Here is a 6,633-nt window from a genome sequence, read left to right on the forward strand (position 1 = left end):
CGGGTAATTATAGGCCGGTGAGCTTGACGTCCGTGGTGGGGAAGTTGTTGGAGAAGATTCTTAGAGATAGGATGTATGCGCATTTAGAAAGGAATAAACTCATTAACGATAGCCAGCATGGTTTTATGAGAGGGAGGTCATGCCTCACTAACCTGGTGGAGTTTTTTGAAGAAGTGACCAGAATGGTTGACGAGGGAAGGGCCGTGGATGTCGTCAATATGGACTTTAGTAAAGCATTTGACAAAGTCCCTCTTGGTAGGCTGGTGAAAAAGGTTGGATCTCATGGGACAAAGGGGGAGGTGGCTAGATGGGTGGAGAACTGGCTTGGTCACAGAAGAAAGAGGGTGGTAGTGGAAGGGTCTTTTTCCAGCTAGAGGCCTGTGACTAGTAGTGTTCCGCAGAGCTCTGTTTTGGGAGCTCTGCTGTTTGTGATTTATATAAACGATCTGGAAGAAGGTGTAACTGGGGTGATCAGTAAGTTTGCGGACGACACAAAATTGGCAGAACTTGCAGATAGTGAGGAGCATTGTCAGAAGCTACAGAAGGATATAGATAGGCTGGAAATTTGGGCAAAGAAATGGCAGATGGAGTTCAATCCTGATAAATGTGAAGTGATGCATTTTGGTAGAAATAATGTAGGGAGGAGCTATATGATAAATGGCAGAACCATAAAGGGTGTAGATACGCAGAGGGACCTGGGTGTGCAAGTCCACAGATCCTTGAAGGTGACGTCACAGGTGGAGAAGGTGTTGAAGAAGGCATATGGCATGCTTGCCTTTATAGGACGGGCCACAGAGTATAAAAGTTGGGGTCTGATGTTGCAGATGTATAGAACGTTGGTTCGCCCGCATTTGGAATACTGCGTCCAGTTCTGGTCGCCACACCAGAAGGACGTGGAGGCTTTGGAGAGAGTGCAGAGGAGGTTTACCAGGATGTTGCCTGGTATGGAGGGGCTTAGTTATGAGGAGAGATTGGGTAAACTGGGGTTATTCTCCCTGGAAAGACGGAGGATGAGGGGAGACTTAATAGAGGTGTATAAAATTATGAAAGGCATAGATAGGGTGAACGGTGGGAAGCTTTTCCCCAGGTCGGTGGTGACGTTCACGAGGGGTCATAGGTTCAAGGTGAAGGGGGGGAGGTTTAACACAGATATCAGAAGGACATATTTTACACAGAGGGTGGTGGGGGCCTGGAATGCGCTGCCAGGCAAGGTGGTGGAGGCGGACACACTGGGAACGTTTAAGACTTATCTAGATCGTCATATGAATGGAGTGGGAATGGAGGGATACAAAAGAATGGTCTAGTTTGGACCAGGTAGCGGCACGGGCTTGGAGGGCCGAAGGGCCTGTTCCTGTGCTGTATTGTTCTTTGTTCACTGTTAACACGAGTATACAGGTTGTCCTCTTCAACCGGGCGGCATGGTGGCACAGTGGTTAGCACTGCTGCCTCACAGCACCAGGGACACGTGTTCAATTCCGGCCTTTGGTCACTGTCTGCGTGGAGTTTGCACGTTCTCCCCGTGTCTGCGTGGGTTTCCTCTGGGTGCTCGGGTTTCCTCCCACAGTCAAAAGATGTGCAGGTTAGGTATATTGGCCAGGATAAATTGCCCCATAGTAGCAGTAGGATTAGCAGGGTAAATACATGGAGCTGTGGGGATAGGGCCTGGGTGGGATTGTGGTCGGTGCAGACTCGATGGGCCTCCTTCTGCACTGTAGGATTCTATGATTCTATAAGGTGGTGAGCGAAGGATTTCGACACTATTTGAGGTAAGCATATGCTGATTGTACCCATTTGCGCAGGCAAGTTTAAAAACATTATTAACTAGACTGATGATTGGGATCATGGCAACACCATCAGGGTAATCCACATCATTTCTCAATTGATTTGATTTATTATTATCACATGTATTAGTATACAGTGAAGAGTATTGTTTCTTGTGCTAGACAGACAAAGCAAACCGTTCATAGAGAAGGAAATGAGAGAGTGCAGAATGGAGTCATAGCTAGGGTGTAGAGAAAGATCAACTTAATGGGAGGTAGGTCCATTCAAAATCTCATGGCAGCAGGGTCGGAGCTGTTCTTGAGTCGGTTGGACCTCAGACTTTTGTATCTTTTTCCCGACGGAAGAAGGTGGCAGAGAGAATGTCCGGGGTGCATGGGGTCCTTAATTATGCTGGCTGCTTTTCTGAGGCAGCGGGAAGTGTAGACAGAGTCAATGGATGGGAGGCTGGTTTGAGTGATGGACTGGGCTTCGTTCACAACCCTTTGTAGTTTCTTGTGGTCTTGGACAGAGCAGGAGTAAAACTCAGTTTCTTTTGCTGTAGGGATTCCTACCCCATCCTGCAGCCTCTACACTTTCCTTAATTAAAATGGGATTGTATAATAATAAAATAATGCCCAATGTCAGTCACCACTACTTTGTGCAAAATAGTGAGCCTTCAAGGGCACTTTTAAAAATTTAACTCATTAACAGATTCAGAAGCTGGGGTTAAGCTTGCAAAGGAGAGAGGTTCTTAAACCGCATATCCTAAGCAAAACCAATGTGTATTCCACTTAGAAAGGAGCTACTTCTTGTAAAAGTTTTTAAATAAATCATAATGCTCAAGGGTTAATATTTTATATTGTGTATGCATTTTTTAAGAGCCTTATTGATTTATTTATGAAGTACAACTTAAGAAATGACACAGGGTTACTGGGACCAATAAGGCAATGTTTAGCAACACAAAATCAGTTACAGAGGAGCTAATACATTTGGTGCTAAGACCTTTCTGGCACCCCATGAGAAACAACAACAATAATCTACATTTATGTGTTCCCTTCAAGTAAAACATCCCTGGATTAAAGGTATCTTTAGGGGCTGTGCTCACACTTTCCGTATGTGGATGAAAAATATCCCATTTTGAAGATGGGTGGTCAACGTGACTAAAGAAAGCGGATAATCTGCTCATTATCTGTTTGTGGGAGCTTGCTGTGCACAATTTGGCTCCTGCTGCACTCACCCCAAGACCGGAAAATCCCGGTCGAGGTCAACAGGCCTCAGCATTGTATCATAGAATCTCTACAGTACAAAAGGAGGCCACTCAGCCCATCAAGTCTGTACTGACCACGATCCCACCCAGGCCCTATCCCCATAACCCCACACATTTACCCTGCTAATCCCCCTGACACGAAGGGGCAATTTAGCATGGCCAATCAACCTAACCCCGCACATCTTTGGAGTGTGGGAGGAAACCGGAGCACCCGGACGAAACCCACGCAGACACGGGGAGAAAGTGATTTGATTTGATTTGATTTATCATTGTCACATGTATTAACATACAGTGAAAAATATTGTTTCTCGTGCGCTATACAGACAAAGCGTACAGAAGCGTTCGTAGAGAAGGAAAGGAGAGAGTGCAGAATGTAGTGTTCCAGTCATAGCTAGGGTGTAGAGAAAGATCAACTCAATGCAAGGTAAGTCTATTCAAAAGTCTGACAGCAGCAGGGAAGAAGCTGTTCTTGAGTCGGTTGGTATGTGACCTCAGACTTTTGTATCTTTTTCCCGACGGAAGAAGGTGGAAGGGAGAATGTCCGGGGCCCTTAATTATGCTGGCATGTGCAAACTCCATACAGGCAGCATGATCCTGTCCCACCCGCTAAGATTCCCGTGACGGGTGGGCCAGGAAAATTCCGCTCCCTGTGTTTCCTGCATTGCACCAGTAACTACACACATGTACAAAAAGCTATTTAATTGTCTGCAGAGTGTTTTGGAATGCCTGGAGCTTCTACAGAAATGCAAGCATTTCTTTTGCTCTTTTGCAACATCCCTTTACACAGTGAGCTCGGTTAATGTGAAGGATCGCAGAGAGAATCGCAAAGCGAGAGAGAGGACATAGGAAGAATGATATGGTGAGAGAGGGGCTGTTCTGCTGAGGCTCTTCACGTCAAGCATGTGCTAGGTCTGTTAAGACCTCCACAAAAGAGATCATGGTCTTAAGGGCATCTTTTAGGGCGGCACGGTGGCACTGTGGTTATCACTGTTGTTCACAGTGCCAGGCACCTGGGTTCAATTCCGGTCTCGGGCCACTGTCAGTGTGGAGTGGAGTGTGGAGTTTGCATGTTCTCCCCGTGTCTGCGTGGGTTTCCTTCAGGCGCTCCGGTTACCTCCCACAGTCCAAAGATGTGCGGGTTAGGTTGGTTGGCCATGCTAAATTAACCCTTAGTGTCAGTGAGTTTAGCAGGGTAATTATGTGGGGTTACTGGGACAGGGCCTGGGTGGGATTGTGGTCGGTGCACCCTCAATAGGCCAAATGGCGTCCTTCTGCACAGTATGGATTCTATGATTCTATGGTCCCATAATGGGATTTGAATGTCTGAATATTGAATAATTGTCCAGTACAGCCAAGCTGGCTCCTATTCCTTAAGGAGGGAGCATGAGAGTCTTCAATGGTAGTTGCGTCAAGCAGCTGTGTACTGCCCCAAGTGATTACATTACCTTTTTGTTTCATGGTATCCTAGGTTCACAAGTGTATTTGGGATAGTTCCTTAGAACAACATATTCTGCAACCTAACAAGGAGCAGGTCATTTTAGGTTGGTGATGTGTAATAAGGCAGGATTAATTTATGAGCTTATATTAAAATATCGTCTAGGCAAGAGTGGTCATAATGTGAAAGAATTTCACATTCAGCTTGAGGGTGAGAAACATGGGTCTGAGACCTGTGTCTTAAAACTTAAATAAAAACAATTACAAGGCTGTGAAGATAGAGTTGGCTAAAGTAGAATGGGGTAACATTAACAGTTATTTAAAAGGATAATTCATAGCTCGCATCAAAGATACATTCTATCGAGAAAGAAAGACTCTGGTCACAGACAGTGCTTCCTTCGTAAAACTACGAAAGCAAAGGATGATATCAAATTGAAAGGAAAGGCATTCAATGCTCAGCAAGTTATTGGGAATGCAAATTAAATGTTCTCTTTTATTGCAAGGGAGATGGAGTACAAAAGTACAGAAGCCTTGCTACAACTAAACAGGACATTGGCGAAACCACACATGTAAAATTCTGTTCATTTTTGGTTTCCTTACTGAAGGCAAACAATTGCATTAGAAACGGTTCAGAGAAGGTCTGCCAGGCTGATTCCTGGGATGAAGGATTTGTCTTTTGGGGAAAAGTTGAGCCGTTTGGGCTTATTTTAATTGGAGTTTAGAAGAATGAGAGTTGATTTTAAGGAAAATGTAAATCTCTGAGGGAGCTGGACAGTGTAGATGCTAATAAGGTGTTTCCCCTTGTGGGGGAATCTGTAACCAGGGGGAATAGTTTAAAAATAAGCCTGCAATGAGGAGGGATGTCTTCTAAGTGTCATTAATCTTTGGAATTCTCTACCCCAGAGAACAGTGGAGGCTGGCTCATTGAATATGTTGAGAACTGAGTTTGACGTATTTTTGATATGAAAATGAGTGAAGAATTATGGCGAATGGAAAATGGAATTAAGGCCGCATTAGATCAGCCATGATCTTATTGAATGGCAAAGTAGGAAAGGCGGTAGCAGAGTGTTATTGTCACTGTCACAGTATCCCAGTGACCCAGGGTAATGCTCTGGGAACCCATTGAATCCCACCATGGCAGATGGTGAAATTTGAACTCAATCATAAATTTGGAATAAAAAATTTAATGATGACCATGTCGATGGTCGTAAAAAGTCAACTGGTCCACTAACGTCCTTTAGGGAAGGAAATCTGCCATCCTTACCTGCTGTGGCTTACTTGTGACTCCAGAGCCATAGCACTGTGATTGGCCCTTAAATGGACTCTGGAAGTTGAAGGGCAATTAGGGATGGGTAAGAAATACTGGCCGAGCCAGTGATGCCCACATCCCATGAATGAATTGTTTCTAATAAAGCAGACATGAGGGGCTGAACGGCCTTCTCCTGCTCCGTTACTTATGTTCTTATAATGTGGGCAATATAAGATTATGGGATTACGCTGTATTCAAATTGGATACGTGGTTTCCATGTTACATTTGTGATCACATTTCAATACCTACCGCATTGTCTGTGAAGTGCTTTTTCACCATAGCTGTTCGTAAAGTTGGAGCATTAAATAGCAATTAAATGTGAAATGGTAATGTGAAAAATTAAGTTTGAAAGGCCCTGAATCTGGGAGGTTCATTAAGCTGTGCATCACAGATGGCAAACACATTGCACCACTTTGGCCCATACGCTGTGAAGTAATTTTTACGCGACTGCCCCCCTTTCCCGAATTGCACCTTTTGAATTAAGGTGAAGATAAAACCATTTTGTGTTGTGCGTATTGCTCATTTAATTGGCTGATTAATTCTACACTTTAGAGAATCTGCTGCAATCTCACTACAGAAAATCCCATGCTGGGATCTTGAACTAACAGCATGCCACCCATAAGCACAACCTGAGACCAAAGAAATTTGACAAGTCTTACTCAGAAATGAGGTGGCTATTTGACCCCAGCAAGCGTTTCCTTTTTGGATACTGATGGAAGGAAGAGGGGAAAAGTGAAGATGGAGAGACTTGGTGAATGCCGCAGTAGACTCAAAGGGCCCTATGACCCACAGCTACTCCCATTCCTTCCTGTTGTAGGCTGCGAAGAGACATTGATAGGATGCAGAGCTGGGCCGAAAAATG

Source organism: Mustelus asterias, chromosome 14, assembly GCF_964213995.1.
Source record: "Mustelus asterias chromosome 14, sMusAst1.hap1.1, whole genome shotgun sequence".
Lineage (NCBI taxonomy): Eukaryota > Metazoa > Chordata > Chondrichthyes > Carcharhiniformes > Triakidae > Mustelus > Mustelus asterias.